A 19,193-nucleotide genomic window follows, 5' to 3' on the forward strand; every position below is an offset into this window, starting at 1 on the left:
GTGCAGGTGTTTCTTCACTGTTATCTATTGATGCCACAATTGTGACCATTTTAGTTGTTGTTGTGGATTTAGTTAACGATTATTAATGTCATCACCGGAGACACCGAGAAATGGGTAACATGAGACTCAACACGATCGAAGAGAATAGCGGTCAGTGATTTCCTATAACCTGTTGGTAGACATGCTAACAGGTCTCTTTCCTCGGTCAGGGTGCACATGCAAACATGCTGAATTGCTTTAAATTGAGGGATTTTTTTTGGATCCGGAAACTTTCCGTCAATACTTCGTTGAAAATTTTATGTGAGATTTCTATTTTCCATCTGAGATTTTCCACTCACGAGCACAGGCAACCTATGAGCATTGCTCAAAAATACTAGCCTACGATGTAGATAGGGAAATAGACTGGAAACGGAACATTCGGCTCAGGAGGGGGCTGTAGGCTCATAAATCCGATGCCCAATCAAAGTTCGAACGAGAGTCCACTGTCAATTTTTGGGAGAAAAAATTTTTTCAAGGGAACCACGGATTTAAAGACTTATAGGGTCTAATAGGCCACAATTTTTCTCTTTTACTAAAATATGTTATTAGAAACACATACAATATTGCGATTGATTTAAAAATCTATAATATTTAGTACATGTTTTGACTTAAAAAGGGCGCCATGTTTTATGCGCGCAATGGACGCTCAGGGTGATGACGTAGTTTGTCACTGTCACACGACGAACATTACTGGTTTACTGCAATTTCTTCTACGCAGCGAGACGTGGCGAGTACTTACTATTTGTGTTTTTATTGAGTCTTTTATTACCTTTTCATTGCCTCAAAATACTTTTTGCATGTGTTTCCCTCTCATGCTTTTAAGCATTGTGTTTTCTTGTGGTAGCTTTAAAGCAGATTTGATACCACTACGTTTAAGCATTTTCTTAAGGCATCTTTAGTATGTTTTGTCTGTACAACAAAACAAGCTGAAAGTGGACGGAAATACTGTGAGTGTCAATTTTGCCTCTTGTAGCACATTTTGCTGGTGTAGCACATTTTGGCAAAACAGCATTTTTTTCTACTCTCGTCTTGTCTATTCCCGTCTCTCCTGTTCATTTTGCTTTTGCTGTTCGTTTTGTGAAGTATCGACAGTGGTGTCATGCTCATTAATGTTCCTCTTAGGTTCAAATAGAAAGGGTTGAACAGATGACATGTTTATGTAGCTAGAGTCATACTCTGGAAGCCCGGCACCGTAACCATGTGACGTCATCACCCTGCGACGTCAACAACAATGGCGACCTACTAGTTAAACTAATTTTAGAAATTGTATAAAACAAAAACATCTAGAGGTGTTTGAATATCAAATTATTTTAACTCATAACAACGTTTATCTTTTAAGAAGTACCAATCAAACCAAAGTCTTCCAATCCATGGACCCCTTTAAGTGTGCCTCATAGTCCAAGGAATACAGTGAAGGTGTTTATATTTCAGCTTTTCCTGGAATATAATGTAATTGTACATCTAAGTAAGAAAGAACATGTTCTCGCCCTGCCTGTTTCTGGTCATGCTGGCACCACCCGACCAGTGTCAGTATGTATTTCCTCTCAGGCAAGTGGAAGGGGCGGCCACTGTGCCACAATCTGTACCCATTTCTCAGAAAGGCTAAATGCTTTGACACCACATTTTTTAATTAAAATGACATTAGAAGTAATCAGCCGTAAGGGTAATGGATAGAGATCAGGGGGATAGAGGGTTAAGATAAAAAGAAGACTCAGAGAACAGGGCAATTGCCCAAATTTACCATATTATTAAATTGTCTGAAACTTTACTGAATATACCTTGATTTAAAGATTTTAAGTACTGTCTGCGTTTGAAGATCAACTTAACCTGTGACTTCAGATACTTGGGTTAAAAAAAGAGATTTTTTTTGTTTGTTTTATATAAAGCATGACCCATGACATTTTTTGTACATGTGCCTGGAATGTGGAAGCAAGCGGGAATACCCAAAGAAATGCCATTCTGCTGCAGTGTCACCAACTGTATATGGCATTAAATTAAAAACAAGCAAACCAGATTTGCTTTGTGTTCTTAAAAATGATGTATGACATCAGGGGGTTCTGTATGGAGTGCTCAATGAATATATCTTAACAACATGTAATTTAAATGTTTACACAATTCAAAGAAGGAGTTCGGATTGTAATGCTGGTAGTCACTGCTATGTGTTTAAAATGGATGCTGACAAAGCTGCTAATTGCCATCAGTTCCATAGGCTCTTTATTTAGCCTACAGACTATAAAGATGCACCCGGGGTTGTCAAGTTTGAAGGCCTGAACATGTAATTTCTGTTTTTCATCAGATATACGACTCTGATGGTCTCACCAAACAGGTGCAGATCCCAGATCTCACATCCCCACATTAGCAGAGCTTGGAAATGTAAGTAACCGAAATTCGTCACAAATTCACACTTTGGTACAGTGGGGCAAATAAGTATTTAGTCAACCACTAATTGTGCAAGTTCTCCCACTTGAAAATATTAGAGAGGCCTGTAATTGTCAACATGGGTAAACCTCAACCATGAGAGACAGAATGTGGGAGAAAAAAAACCAGAAAATCACATTATTATTCATTATTATCATTATTAGAACAGCTTTCATTTTCTAATAATTGCTCCCACGGTTGATTTCTTTACACCAAGCGTTTTATCTATTGCAGATTCGGTCTTCCCAGCCTGGTGCAGGTCTACAATTTTGTCTCTGGTGTCCAACGACAGCTCTTTGGTCTTGGCCATAGTGGAGTTTGGACTGTGACTGACTCAGATTGTGGACAGGTGTCTTTTATTCCGATATTCAGTTAAAACAGGTGCCATTAATACAGGTAACGAGTGGAGCCTCATTAGACCTCGTTAGAAAATGTTGACCTCTTTGACAGCCAGAAATCTTGCTTGTTTGTAGATGACCAAATACTTATTTTCCACTCTAATTTGGAAATAAATCATTTAAAAATCAAACTATGTGATTTTTTTTTTTCTTTTTTTCCACATTCTGTCTCTCATGGTTGAGGTTTACCCACGTTGACAATTACAGGCCTCTCTAATCTTTTCAAGTAGGAGAACTTGCACAATAGGTGGTTGACTAAATACTTATTTGCCCCACTGTATATTTTAGTTTGGGACCATCGTGGCAGCAGCAGGGCGAGAGTTGTAGTAATCATGTTTGTCTCCGTGAAAATTTAGTCTACTCACGGGTTGACCTTTTGCATCTGGCTTTTTGCAGTCGTATTGCGAGTCATTTCCAGTTGTGTTGCGAGCCATTTGCAGTAATGTTGCAGGCAATTTGGGTTTGCGTTTTGGCATTTGGGGTTCGTGTTATGCAGGGGTGAAAGTGGGCAGGAACGGTCAGGAACGCAGTTCCGGTATATGATTCGAGGCCGGAAGGCAGTTCGGGTATAAGATTCAAGGCCGGAACGCTGTTCCAGTATACGGTGTTTTGATTCCAAAAATATGATGGCAACTGTCAAAACGCTATGTAAAAAACAAAAACAAAAACAAAGCTGCCACACATGCATTTCATCTCCAAGAAGAAAACAATCTACTAACATTAGATTTACATACTCAAGTGTTAACAACAATCATAATAAAGTGCTTGTGTAGCGTAATCCATTTCCACCGATATTTATATTTAAGTCACATCAATGTGCGAATGCACGCAGCAAAGCAAAACGCTTGGACTCATTTATTTATGACATACTGACATGTGTTCACCAGAGGTAGTTAGCTCTGATTGGTTTAAATGTGCAGGTTTTCTGAAACAGCATAAAAAGGGCAATGCAACAGAAAATTGATCAAATCTTTAAGAGCAAGGAAAGAGTTAAGGTGGCTTATTTATCATATTTAGTTTTATTTGCTCTGATGGGGAGGTTCATAACAGCTTAGCTGTCAATGTGCACTTTGGACTTATATTTGTTCATTTATATTTGGCAACTTATTCATTTGCTTCTGATTTTAAAAAAGTCAATGTTTGCGTGATCTTCAAAATATATTTCATTTCACTCTGCGTAATATACAGTGCCTTGTAAAAGTATTCGGCCCCCTTGAATCTTGCAACCTTTCGCCACATTTCAGGCTTCAAACATAAAGATATGAAATTTAATTTTTTTGTCAAGAATCAACAACAAGTGGGACACAATCGTGAAGTGGAACATTTATTGGATAATTTAAACTTTTTTAACGAATAAAAACTGAAAAGTGGGGCGTGCAATATTATTCGGCCCCTTTACTTTCAGTGCAGCAAACTCACTCCAGAAGTTCAGTGAGGATCTCTAAATGATCCAATGTTGTCCTAAATGACCGATGATGATAAATAGAATCCACCTGCGTGTAATCAAGTCTCCGTATAAATGCACCTGCTCTGTGATAGTCTCAGGGTTCTGTTTAAAGTGCAGAGAGCATTATGAAAACCAAGGAACACACCAGGCAGGTCCGAGATACTGTTGTGGAGAAGTTTAAAGCCGGATTTGGATACAAAAAGATTTCCCAAGCTTTAAACATCTCAAGGAGCACTGTGCAAGCCATCATATTGAAATGGAAGGAGCATCAGACCACTGCAAATCTACCAAGACCCGGCCGTCCTTCCAAACTTTCTTCTCAAACAAGGAGAAAACTGATCAGAGATGCAGCCAAGAGGCCCATGATCACTCTGGATGAACTGCAGAGATCTACAGCTGAGGTGGGAGAGTCTGTCCATAGGACAACAATCAGTCGTACACTGCACAAATCTGGCCTTTATGGAAGAGTGGCAAGAAGAAAGTCATTTCTCAAAGATATCCATAAAAAGTCTCATTTAAAGTTTGCCACAAGCCACCTGGGAGACACACCAAACATGTGGAATAAGGTGCTCTGGTCATATGAAACCAAAATTGAACTTTTTGGCCACAATGCAAAACGATATGTTTGGCGTAAAAGCAACACAGCTCATCACCCTGAACACACCATCCCCACTGTCAAACATGGTGGTGGCAGCATCATGGTTTGGGCCTGCTTTTCTTCAGCAGGGACAGGGAAGATGGTTAAAATTGACGGGAAGATGGATGCAGCCAAATACAGGAACATTCTGAAAGAAAACCTGTTGGTATCTGCACAAGACCTGAGACTGGGACGGAGATTTATCTTCCAACAAGACAATGATCCAAAACATAAAGCCAAATCTACAATGGAATGGTTCAAAAATAAACGTATCCAGGTGTTAGAATGGCCAAGTCAAAGTCCAGACCTGAAGCCAATCGAGAATCTGTGGAAAGAGCTGAAGACTGCTGTTCACAAACACTCTCCATCCAACCTCACTGAGCTCGAGCTGTTTTGCAAGGAAGAATGGGCAAGAATGTCAGTCTCTCGATGTGCAAAACTGATAGAAATATACCCCAAGCGACTTGCAGCTGTAATTGGAGCAAAAGGTGGCGCTACAAAGTATTAACGCAAGGGGGCCGAATAATATTGCACGCCCCACTTTTCAGTTTTTTATTTGTTAAAAAAGTTTAAATTATCCAATAAATTTTGTTCCACTTCACGATTGTGTCCCACTTGTTGTTGATTCTTGACAAAAAATTTAAATTTTATACCTTTATGTTTGAAGCCTGAAATGTGGCGAAAGGTTGCAAGGTTCAAGGGGGCCGAATACTTTTGCAAGGCACTGTAAGTCATTTGTACTTATTTTTCTGAATGTATGTTACTCATATCTTAATTATTAAAAAACAACAAAAAGTAAATGTTTACATTATCTTCAATTTTAATATAGCCTACATCCTATGTTCTGAAGTAGTTAAAATTGAGATTTGGCATTTAGTATGTGAGGAAATGAGGGAAAATAAAAATTAGGAGATGGAGGTTTGGGTTATAGCTGTTTTTGTTAACTTTTATTTTGCAAATCATTGAATGAATATAATTCTGAATGAAAATCGAGTTTTTGTATGTATTGTATAAATAACTGACCAAAACAGTTTTCTTTGCATTTCAGTAGTTTTGACCCCCCACAAAGTAAATAAATAAATACAATTTCTGGCTCCGTGGCGACGTCGGGGAGTTCCGGCAAGAAATTCTAACCACTTTCACCCCTGGTGTTATGGCAGTTTGCATTCGTGTTTTTTCTGTTGCAAAGCATTTCGAATTTGCAGTTCACCTGACACTTCTCGGCCACAATATGAGGTGCTTAAAAATATAACCACACCACATAAACTTGTTTGTAAAGCAAGGGAGCACAAGTTTATATTCCCCAACTGGCGAGTGGGATAGTAGGCTACAGGCTATTGAGTCAATTACCGTAATATTTGGCCTACAAAGCACTCCTGACTATAAGCTTCAACCATCAAATTTGACACGAAAATGGCATTTGTTCATAGATAGCCGCTCCGGACTGTAAGCTGCAGCTGGCCTCACTTTATTATGGGATATTTACAGGTAACACTTTATTTGACAGCGGCGTCATAAGACTGTCATAAAACCGTCATAATTATGACATGACACTGCATGAGCATTAATGAATGCTTATGCCAGATGTCATTTTATGGCATTCGGCAAATTATTTCACTTTTGAATGGATGTAAAAGAGCTGAGCTGGACATAAATGGAGTTAATGACAAAATTTGCCGGATAACACTTAATGACACCTGTCATAAGCATCCATTAAGGCCCATGACAGTGTCATGTCATAATTATGACGGTCTTATAACAGTCTAATGACACCGCTGTCAAATAAAGTGTTACCTATTAACCCAAATATATCAACAAATAAGCCCCACTGGACTATAAGTCGCAGGATTCAAAATGGTGGGGAAAAGAATCGGCTTATAGTCCGAAAATTACGGTAAGTGTTCACTGAATGGTGCTTTTGTTCTTGATTGCCATTTTGTAGCATGGTTTTATTCTAATTTTTATTTTCATATTTATTAGCCTATTTGTTAAAGTATGTTATTAAAACTCAGAAAGCTCTGTGTATTTCTTCATAAATATCTCATGTTACTATGTGGGCACACGCGGCTTAAAACAGGAGAGGCTTATGTATGTACAAAATGGTTTTTCCTTTAAAAATGTACAGGGTGAGGCTTGTAATCAGGGGCGCTCAATAGTCCGGAAATTACGGTGAATTATTAATGGTAAAACTTACTCTTATGCATTTTTTAATGGATCTGTATTCTACACACTGTTGGTTTAAGATCCAATGTGATTGTTATTGTTCCAAAAGTGCCACCACATCTCTTGATTTAAAGACATTTTAAATAAAACCTGGCACAACTCACTCCAAATTCCATTACGCTGTTCCGCAACTAACTAGCAGAAATCTCTGAAGGACTACTACAGCTTTTCCAGTAGGTGACCTCAGAAGACCTTAACTTGGTCAGAAAACATTTAGAACAGCTTTTGGTTTATCATATTCAAAGGTTTCAAACGAGTTTCTGGTAGAAAATTAGTTTCTATTGATAGAGTATGTAACAAAATATTAAAAACATTTGGTCATTAAGACTAATAATTACTGTTTTAATAAAATCTGTCCAAAATGAATGTAAAAACCATGCTAACAATGAGTGTGTGTAAACTTTGGCTGGGAAATTATCAAAACGCTGTAATAGGAAAAAAAAAATACTGGTGAAACTAATGGGGGGATGGATGGATGGATGGATGGATGGATGGATGGATGGATGGATGGATGGATGGATGGATGGATGGATGGTATTGAAATGTGAAAGAATAGTGAAGCAGATAATGACGATCGTGACGTCACATTTCTCAACACTTTCATTGTACTCTGGTCAATACCATAGTTTTTATTAGATTAATTATCAAACAGTATTCTTGTTATCTTTATAAATACTACGATAGAGAACATATTGTAAGTAATGGTCTTTATGACGCGAAGCCCGTCTGGCTTTCATGTCGCATCTGTAAAAGCAAATATTAACGAGAGAAGAAGGCTGAAGATAGAAGGGTACAAAGACCCTATTCGTTCTCACTTGAGGGCTCTCGCTCAGGTAATTATAAGCTTTATAAAAGTAAACCAGAAAAAGTAGCAGGAGCCCACCAAAAGAATTGACAGACGGGGGAAAGAAAATTACTTTTCCCCTCTGCCTTTGCTGTGTGCCCCCTTCAGCAAGATGAAGCAGCATTAGATGGAGGAGGCCTTCTTCACAACGCATCCTGGGACTTTTGCGGTGAGGAAGTGCAGCCTTCTGCTCTTCTTGTGTTTCTCCTATTCATTAAGCAAGCCAGCTAACCTCTGATCATCTGACAATGACAAGAGTTTTCCCCCTGCCTCTCCGGGTCCATCCTGATGGAAAGATGAAAAGGATAGAGATGAGGATTATGATGGGAGTAGCATTTGAATAGGAGTTTGGTATAGAACCCACTTGCACTAAGCAACATTAAAGAAAGAGAACATCTTGTCTTTTGAAGTTTCCCTCCCCCGAATCTCTCCTTTTTTCCGACAAAATATGATCCTTTCTTGGCGTCTATGCCCACATAGCCTGCACTGCACTGACTGTCTGAATGCAGTTAATTATCGAAAAGAAAAAGTTTGTACCTGTTGAAAAGCTATCCTCGGTTACTTAGCTTGTTAATGGCAACAAAAAGCACCCATATAGCGGATGGTCAGAGGACACCACATGCTGCGGGAGCCTTTCAGACATGTCTCTAATAAGAATGCAGTCGTGAAAGCTCTTCTAAATGCACACAACGGAGAAAAAGCAAGGTAGGAGGCAGAAAAGAAAAGAATGGGGAGGAAGACATCTTTTTACCTCCCTTTCTGTAATTACTACAAATGAATAAAAGGCTGAAGAAACGGTCATAGAGACTTTCCATTATGACTAAAAAAAACATCGAGAAGGCAAAGCACAGGATCGATATATGGATGTATAATTTTTTTACTTGATAAAAGACATGGTTCTATAACACCGTAGAGGTAATAAGGTATTCGTGTGTGCATGTGTGTGTATACTTGTGAAAAATTACATTTATGACGATAATGTCCAAAAGCTCTGGTCAAGATCAATGAAAAGAGCTGTTTTGTCTCCATTCTATTCATGAGTGAGCATACGTCAATCTAATACTGTTTCTGTACACATGCTGACTTAAGTCACTGACTTAGATGAGATCTTCCCATACTCCCATGCTTGTTTATTACTTTCAACCAATTACGTTTAGGGGTTCATTTAAATAATCCGTATCTCTAATCAGGAAGTATGAACCAAGAGGGGTCACTTTTATGTCTTCTCAAGCACCGCATATAAGATGTTGTGCTTCTTGATGAAGTGTCATCTTATCTTGTAAATGACCTGTGAATCATTTCACACTTGCAGTATGAGAGTCATGTAGTGCTGAAGATTGGGAAGGATGTCAAGCTTGGCCCAATTTGTCTTGTCATGAAGCCATTCACACATTGGGCTACAAAGACACACACAGCACATGCACTGTGCAATATACTATAAATCCACTCTTTAGCTATAAATGACATACACCTGTAATGTCATGGCCATTGTCCCTGCTGCTGCAGACTCTGATCGTCTTCAATTATCCCCACCTGATTGCAATCCACCTCCTCATGGCCCAGCCAACAGCATTGCTTCACTCTACAGTTAACCTGTGTATTTAAAGCCCTTTTTTCAGTTTCACTTTGTCAGACCGTCTGCGAAGCCTGTCTGTTACCTGCCTGCCAAGCTCTCCAAATCTGACTCTCGTTGCTGAATCTGGACACGCCTGACTGCTGCCTTCTCTTCTGCCCCTGTAACCTGACCTGCATTCTGTTTTCGGAACCTCGAATATGCCTAGCCCATATAAGTACTGCTGCCTTCTTTTCTCCTGCCCTGCTGTTTCCTTTAGTAAAGAAAAACTGCCAGAAAGTGACACATTTGTGGTCCTCCTTTATTTGCTCCGTGAGAGTATGGTCTGACCAGCAAGGACCCTGCGCACAACAGTCCCTGCTTGGACAACAGCAACCCGAAAACCTCGACCGCTATGCAGTGTTTGGAACATGCAAAGGGACAGATGACTCGGATGGAGGGGGATATCTTATCACTGATTAAGCTTGGTCACCAGCGGCAATATCAGATGTAACAGCAATAAGAAATGTTGAACCAGGTCATGCAGCTGCTCATCAGCCCGGCCCCCCCGCCTGCCCCAGCTCCGGATTCTTCCGCCAAAATTTGTAAGCATTGACAAAACAGCCAAACAATACTTAATAGTTGTATGGTGTTCATTTTGTCACACTTATATATTTGTCAAATTTTTCTTTTATCCCAGACAATAGTCATAGGTGGTTTAAATATCTGACATGTTTCGGCGTTCCACCTTCATTAGAGAGACTGTCTGATGAAGGCGGAAGTGTTCGCCCATGTCGTCCATGTATCCGGAAAGCATTGTCTAAGGCAGTGCTTCTCAATTATTTTCTGTTACGCCCCCCCCCAAGGAAGACGTAAATGTTTCGCGCCCCCCCCCAAACTCTGCCGCCACTGTAAATAGTATCATTTGTCTATAATATTACTATTATTAGTACGCCTCTGCCTCACATTGTATCCTTTTTTTTCTATTTGAGAAATAAGAGAGATCAACTTATAAAGTATAACTTTATCAACATTGTCTTGTTTGTAACAGAAAAGACATAACGAGCATCATTTTGCCTGAATTAAAAAAAAAAAAAAAGTCACATCCAAACTGTAAAAATACACTCAAGGTACATTTTTTACCATTTGATACTGAAAAATAAAATCAGTAAATAGTAACAAATTCAAATTGATTAGAAACATTAACTCATGAGGACAATATGCCAAAAAATTTGACCGAAAAAACAAAACTGAATAGAAGAAAAAAATAGCGCCTTTGGACAGAAGGACAGTTTTTATTTTCTCTGCTCACAATATCACCTCCAGTTTGCAATGGTGTGGGGTTATTTTGCACTGAGCATGCTAACAGTGCTCACTGGTTTATTGATATAACACTGACAAAGCAGGACGATTGTTGGCAATATTCGGCACGTTTTCGCTGAAAAACAACCAAGCGGCTTATCAATGAGATTGGGGTCTAATGTCTTTAAGTGGCGTCTTATTTTATTTGGCTTCGGGCTGTCCGCTATTATCATTTTTAGACACAGTAAACAGTGGTCTTTCCTCATCTACCACTGTATTAAATGTCAAAGCCAGAAGGCAAACGGCCCGAAAAAAGCGCATTCTCGGAGGCCGAGGGACAATCGTAGGTGAGGGCAGTCGTCGTGACGGTCCCAAGCCGAAAATGGCACTTCTCGGGCGGACACGTGAGAACTGGAGAAGACAGTTGGTCGCTGCGTGAGTCCGGTCGGAAAACGGCTTTCGAAAATGGCGCACAGCTCTCCAGCTCGTCATGACTCTCTTCCGTGTGCTCTTGCTTACTTCAAAAAACACTTTGAAAATGAGAGCGCCACTGCCACCCACTGAGTGGATGTGCAAGTACACTTTATTCTAGTACGGCAAAAAAAAAAAAAAAAGCATGTTCCCCGAGGTCACACGCGCCACCCCTGGCATTGCTCTGCGCCCCCCTGGGGGGGTGCGCCCCACTATTTGAGAAGTACTGGTCTAAGACCACATGGGCAGTTTCCTTGGCTAATGGTAGCTTTGGGAGAGGAACGAAGTTTGCCATCTTGCTGAATTAGTCTACAATGGTAAGGATGACCACCATGCTGCCAGATGGAGGCACCCATGTAACAAAATCCAGTGACATATGGGGACCAAGGCCAAGAGGGTACAAGTAGAAGCTGGAGTAGGCTGGCAGGGGCTGGTTGGATGACTTGCTTCAGTTACAGGTGGGAAAGGCACGGATAAATTCCCGTACATCCCTCTTCAGAAACGGCCACTGGAAACACTGGGAGAGTAGAATGCAGTGGATCCAGGATGGCAAGTGACATGGGAGTTGTGTCCCCTTGTAGGACTTGTGATCTCAGATTTTCCTGGACAAAGGGGCGGTCTACATGACATGCACTGGGCCCAGGCTGGTTGCGAAGACCCTCCTCTGCTTGCTGTTCGACATCCCAGGTTAGGGCAGCGAACACACAGGGGCCAGGCAGGATGGAAAATGGCTCCTTTGTGGGTACATTGTCTTCCTGAAACTGACAGGAAAGAGCATCAAGGCTTGTTGTTGCGTGATCAAAGACAGTAAAACAACGTGAAATTAAAACTGGTTGAGAACAGAGCCCAGCGGGACTGTTTGGAATTCAGTCGTTTGGCGGAGCAGATGTACTCTAGATTCTTACGATCGGTCCAGACGAGGAATTGAACCATTAACTCCTCCAGAGCAAGCTTCACAGCCAGCAACTCACGGTTGCCTATGTCATAGTTCTCCTCAGATGGGGATAACCTGCGAGAGAAAAATGCACAGGGGTGGAGTTTGCCCTCCTCTGCTGCTCATTAAGAGAGCACTGTGCACTCTACCACATCAGAGGCATCCACTTCCACTATGAACTGCCGATCCCGGTACAGCATGTGGAGGATGGGGACTGAGGTGAAGCGTGACTTGAGGACACCAAAAGCCTCCTTTGCTGCTGAAGTCCACACAAATGGAGGTTTGGGGCTAGTCAGGCCAGTGAGAGGTGAGTCAACAGTTCTTTAATTGCAGATAAACTTGCCGTAGAAATTTGCAAAGCTGAGGAACAGCTGGTACAAGTCATGAGATTACTGCAGAGACTTTGGCTGGGTCCATTTGGATGCTCCCCTCTGCCACAATGTACCCCAGGAAAGCCATGGAATTCACATTTCTCAGCCTTGACGTACAGGTAGTTCTCCAGGAGGCGACTGCGGACTAGCTGGACATGGCGAGTGTGTTTGAGAAAAGATCAAGATGTCGTCCAATAAAACAAAGACAAACTTGTTTAACATGCCCCAAAAGACATCGCTGACAAGAGCCTGGAACACTGCTGGGATGTTGCTCAGTCCGAATGACATGACCAGGTACTCATAATGGCCAGTTGGAGTATTAAAGGCAGTCTTCCATTCATCTCTCTCCCTTATACGCACCAGGTGGTAAGTCTTCCTGAAGTCCAGTTTGGTGAAGATAGTGGCCCCCTGTGCAACTCAAAGGTGGAGTAGAGCAGAGGAAGAGAATAGCGTTTTTTGATGGTGATGTGGTTTAAGCCCTGATAGTCTATGCAGGGGCGGCGGGACCCATCTTTCTTCCCACAAAGAAGAACCCGGCACCGGCAGGAGACCGCGGACAAATTATTCCAGCTGCCAGAGAGTTCTGGATGTAGACATTGATGGCACTTCTTTGGACAGGGAATAAAGACTGCCTTTGGGTGGTGCAGCCCCTAGAAGGAGGTCAATGGCACATTCGTAGGGACGATGTGGGGGCAGAGAAGTGGCTTTGGCTTTGTTGAACAACTCCCGGAGTCCATGGTTACACTCAAGCACATTAGAGGTCAGGGACAGAATCTGAGGGAACTGAGCGGGAGGGCAGTATGGCAGAGTGCAAGCAGATCCGGTGGCAGTCTTTTCCCCACTTTTGGACTGTTCCAGTCATCCAATCAAGGTGAAGGTTTAGCAAGCGGAGCCATGGGTAGCCCAGGAAAGGGGGTTGGCCAGGGGATTGGAGCAAGTGAAAACGAATCGTCTCATCGTGTTTTCCTGACAATATCGTTGAGATGGGTCAGTGACGTTTATGACTGTGCCAAAGAGATGACCTTCAAGAGCCTAGGCTGGGACAGAATTGGGCAGGCGTTGGCTCTCCAAAACCAACTGGCGGGCCAGCTTGATGTCCTTAATGTTAGCCTCGGCACCAGAGTTCACCAGGGCAGCCAACGTGTGAGTGGTTTCGGAGAGGTGAAGACAAATTTGGAAGCAGGATTTACAATGGGTGGAGGCAATATCCAATGAGCTATGGCTTTTGCTGGGCAGGTGGCAACACGATGACCATCGCCTCCACAATACAGGCAGAGGTTGGACGATAGGTGACACCGGTGCTCTGCGGTAAAAAGGGAAGGCCGGCCAATCTCCATGTGCTCTGAAAGGTCAAGCTAGTTGTGGGGAGTTGCTGATGAGGGTGACCAGGCGGCAAAATCTCTCCGATTGCAGCCAGATGGCTAGGTGGAGCGTCTCGTCTCCTTTTGATGGGTCTAGATTCAACGGTCAACCGGAACAGCAAGGTCGATGACCTCGTCTAGCGTCATGGGCTGGTCATGTAAAATGAGACAGTCCTTTACATTGTATGCCAGGCTTTCAAAGAAGGCATCCACCTGAATGCCCATATTCCATGAACTGCGCCTGGCCAGGGTACGGAAGCCAATGAAATAGTCCGCCACCGTCCGGTTCCCCTGGTGAATGTTTATCAGGGTCCCACTCCCTCTGATGTTGATGTGCCCAGATCGAATACCTTCAACATATCCCTGGCAAAGACATCAAAGGATGCGCAAGCTGGGGTCTAGTGGTCGAACTCCGCAGTTCCCCAAAGCCAAGCCCGACCCATCAGGGGTGTAATGGCTTATGCCACTTTGGCCCTTTCAGTGGCGAAGGTCCTGGGTTGAAGGGAGAATTGGGGCCGGAAGCTGGTAAGGAAGGCTTGCACTTACTGTAGGTCTGATCACCATCAAAGCGTTCAGTTTCCAATCCGCGGTTCTGGGGAAGTGGAGTGCTGAAGGAGTGGTGCAGGAGCTGGTACAGGTGGGGCTGACATGGCGGCAGAGGCGTAGCAAGGGTCCCCGGGGGCCCCAGGCAATAAGCAACATGGGGCCGTTCGAGCGTGTGCAAGTAAGGGGGACAGTTGGACTTGGAGCAATAGCATATTTAATAAAAGTATAATAACTTCTCGGTCTCATAGAGTGCATTTTAGGACACTCAGAGTGCCCAGCTTCTATTACATTAGGACATAAAACTACAGTAATATAGTACACTCCCCGCTGTCTTGCTTCCTTTTCTCCTCTTCTGCTTTTTTTCTTTCTTTTGTCGCTTGTAGAAGGATAACTTCTCTTCATTTTAGATATACTCCAATTTAAAAAAAAAAGCAAAATCGCTGCTCACTCTCACTCTGAGTCACATGAGGGAGGAAGAGGGGTGTAGAGCGAGTGAAGGGGCCCCTTCAGGGAACTCAGACACAAGGCTTTCACTGGCACTGTCGCACTTTTCGCTGCGACAGTGCAGTAAAGCTGCGTGTGCTAAATCTGTTGGCCCTCTGGGGGCCCCTGCTGGCTGAGGGCCCTAGGCAATTGCCTGGTTTGCCTAATGGGACGCGCATCTGCTTACAATGGCCCTACTTACAATAGCACACTGAGAGACAGTGAACGTTTCAAAGGAAAGACTTTATTTACAACAAATATATAAAATATCCCTAAAACGTTCTGCTGGAATACACATATTCCATCTCGAGGGCACTGTATCGCCTTTTGACAGTGTTTGAAAAGTGTTGGTGTAACTGTTCAAATTATACAAAAGGTTTAGGTTTACTTTCTTCAGGTGGGTATACCATAAACAATTCTCTCCTTATAATGCTCAGCTCTGCAAGGAACTATAGGGCAGATTTTTTTATACTGCTCATATGTTGCCAGATGAGGTGGCTCAGGCATCTGATTTGGACGACTCCTGGACGCCATCCTGGCGAGGTGTTCCGGGCACATCCGACTGGAAGGAGGCCGAGGGGTCGACACCGGACACGCTGGGAAGACTGGGACTCCCGGCTGGCGTGGGAACGCCTTGGGATCCTTTAGGATAGCTGAATAAAGTGGCTGGGGAGAGGAAAGTCTGGGGTTCCCTGCTGAAACTGCTGCCCCCGCGTCCCAACTTCGGAAAAGTGGGAGAAAAAAGGATGGATGGATGGATGGATGGATGGATGGATGGATGGATGGATGGATGGATGGATGGATGGATGGATGGATGGAATTAGGTTTGACTGTTTTTGTGTACGTCTACATGTTCAATGGAGCTAAACTGTATATCCATCCTTTTTCTATCTAGTTCAGGATGGTAGGGAGCTGGAACCACTCCAAACTGGCTACAGGCAAAATATGGACGGCACCCTGGACTGCCACAGACAAACATTCACACTCACATCTATACTGAACTGTGTATAGCAAGCAAAGCGTGCACCAATATAGTAAAAAAATTAATATAATTCTGTTTTAATTTTGCTGACACAATATTTATTGTAAATATATGTATATGATAAATAATCGAAAATTAAGATAGCTTGAAGTGATTTAAATTTACAAATGAATTTTAATTTTGTGATTAAATTTTTTTTTTCTTGTTACAGAATAGGTTCTTTTTTCATAACACAGAGGTATTTGGCAGTTTGTTTTAAGGATCAGTACTATGCTTGTTTGTTAAATTATACTAAATCTGCAGAGAAATGCTACCAAAATAATGACACAATAAAAGAAACAACATGTTTATTTAATGCGGACTCATTGAGAAGAAGAGGTACATGAGGGGGGGTTGGAGGAATATGCGCCTAAAGCAGGGGATAGGTGCTAAAATATACAGTGAGAAAAACTCAATATGGCAGCCGAGCAGCAAAAATGGGGTGGCATGCCAGAGTTGTGCTCTGTAGACAATAATAATTTTATACTCAGTATTGATATAGGTTTTCATCAGGAGGAGAAATGCATAAAGTAAAATACTATTTTCAGAGGGATGGAGAATGATTGAGGGCATCTATTTTATTTTCAAATATGAATTAATTTGTTTTTGTTATTAAAATACAATATACAGTACAACTCGTTACATCTGTCCCATATTGTGGTATCAGCTGTTTTCTGATATGACGCCCCTCCATTTTCACTACACCCCCATCCTCACACACCACACACAAACGCACATACAGAGTACAGGGAGCAAGGAAGCCGCTAATCAATTATCAACCTCTTTATAGTACACGACTCTCAACACCTCATTTCTGTTAATGACTGGATTATGACTCTGATTAAGATGCACTTAACCCATCAAAAGCAGCTCTCATTCACATATCCAGAAGGCCATAAAAGCAAGAGGCCCATCAACCATCTGAAAAGTCTAGACAAGATTGGCGGCAGGTGAAAATACAGCAAGGGTTCCCATTTACAGTACGCATTTACCAATGATATAACATAACATAAGATAACATAACATAAGATAACATAAGATAACATAACATAACATAACATAACATAACATAACATAACATAGAGGTTGTAATATTTTTACATCTTTATTACTAATAGTTAAATAGAGTGAGGAGAACAGATTAGAATCCGATCACAGTGTAATTAATTCCATGCTACTGCTTACAACAACAAAAGTCACCTTTGTGAAATCAATGATGTGTTAAGGGACCCATTGTATTAGAGCAAAGATGTATTTATCGTTATTTATATAGTTTATAGTTATTGAAATATGTATGCAGAAACTGGCACTGTTTTGTAAAGGACAATAATGCATCTAAATGGTTTTAGTGTAAGAAAAATATCCAAGCAGTTATGTCTTCATGTAACCATTCTAGCCAATGACATTTTGATATATTGTTGTGACAAGAAAAGATTCTAATACAATAGGAATTTCAAGCACTTAATAATTCAACCCACACTTGCAAACTTCTACACAAAGAAGATTAATTAACTTCAAGGCTAATACAGTACATCTGAACCATAAACATCTTGCAAATTACCTCAGGGGAAGTGATTACAACTGTGGAAAACAATAAATCTATCAATGAATCTAATGAAGCTTACAAACCATCACTGGAGTTTGATTCTTATTCTCGTCTGTGGAATGACAATAGAATAGAAGGGGTTTATTGTTAAATTGTTAATCATAATGTGATACCACAGTCAGCAACTTTCCCCATATGGGGGGAAAATATGCCGATGATCTTGTCTGCCGATGAGAAAGGACATGAAACAGATCCTTTTCCTCTAGCTAAATAAAATAAAAAAATAAAAATCATGAATAATCAGCAGCTTTAAATCCATCTTTTATAAGATGTGATAGCGATACAATAATTGTGTCCATCCTACACACAATGAGTTCTTCATTTGGGATCAGTTCTAAAACTGTACAGTATTGTAATTCATCTTTTGTTGGTATTGACATGTTCAGGCATTAATTGATTAGGCCACAGGAGAGGACATCCACAGGAATAAACTCCTAATTAAATGGCAAGTCTGATGGTGTGAGCAAAAAAAATAATAATAATAATTTACAGTAAAACCTTTGTCAATGACAAGAAATGGAAGAGCTGATGATGTCTTGATTGCGAAATAAAGGTTATGTCATCCCTAGCGTGAAGGTCAGAAACAGAAAAAGCAGCACTTGACATGTGAAGTATACAAAGACTCGGATTTCACCATGGACCTGCCACAAAGACACACCCACACACCCCTGAACACACCCGCGCAACCACATGTACACACACAAAGTGTGCCTACTTCGGGGTTCACTTTTATTTTACCGGCAACATAGAAGAACTGTATGTTACTGTGACCTAAGATCAGCTTGCAACTGTTTAAACAGATTGGTGGGCAGGAGTTCTTAACAGTACAGACCGGGTGATAATGAGGACATGCGTTAACTCAATCTCATTTGGCATTTTGTGGAGCCCTCTACATTTTGGTGTCAGATTAGTGGCCATGGTAGTCATTATTCTTGGCTGAGGAAAAATGAAAAATCTTTTGTGGGACGTATGTTAAAATCAGGATAAATTTACGGTTTATAAGCAGCAAATTGTTTTTCATACAGATTGCAAACAATGACGAAATATGTAACTCTTTAAAAAAAGAGAGAGAGGGAGAGAAAGAGGGGTAGTCATTAATATTTTTATCAAACATTACTGTCATCACAGTGCGTTTGTTGTGACTGGCCCTTAACAGAGTGACAATGCAACATACTATGATGTGCCCGCGATTTTGTGTGACATTTATTTCTAAATATGTAATGCAGTTCTTACATTGTGCTTTATCTGAATGGGCTTCTTGAACTTAACCTCACTAATTAATCAAAGCTAACCAGATAAGACTTAATCTGATTGCTGTATTTGTATAAGGTTAGTCTGAGAAATAGCCTTTCAGTATAAAATCATGCAAACAGGATCTCATTAGCAAATGCAAATTAGAAAACACTGAATCTTTGCGGAGGGGCAGAAGTGTATCTCCATGGGATAGCTGGAACATGTCAACTCACCAAAGCGCCCCCACACTGAGAACCAAATGTGATTGTACTCTTCCTACTGCTGCCCTTAACAGGATGTGGAACCC

At 41.4% G+C, this 19,193-nt stretch overlaps 1 long non-coding RNA gene across 1 annotated transcript; it reads left to right on the plus strand.

Moving 5' to 3' along the window:
• On the plus strand, window positions 1-16,063 carry LOC130914751 (uncharacterized). Its single transcript, XR_009062986.1, has 4 exons — window positions 1-150; window positions 2,336-2,412; window positions 15,516-15,757; window positions 15,922-16,063. It is a non-coding gene; the product is annotated as an uncharacterized LOC130914751 (long non-coding RNA).
• Window positions 16,064-19,193: the final 3,130 nt, after the last annotated feature.

The sequence above is a fragment of the Corythoichthys intestinalis genome, chromosome 4 (genome assembly GCF_030265065.1).
Source record: "Corythoichthys intestinalis isolate RoL2023-P3 chromosome 4, ASM3026506v1, whole genome shotgun sequence".
In the NCBI taxonomy this organism is placed as follows: Eukaryota; Metazoa; Chordata; class Actinopteri; order Syngnathiformes; family Syngnathidae; genus Corythoichthys; species Corythoichthys intestinalis.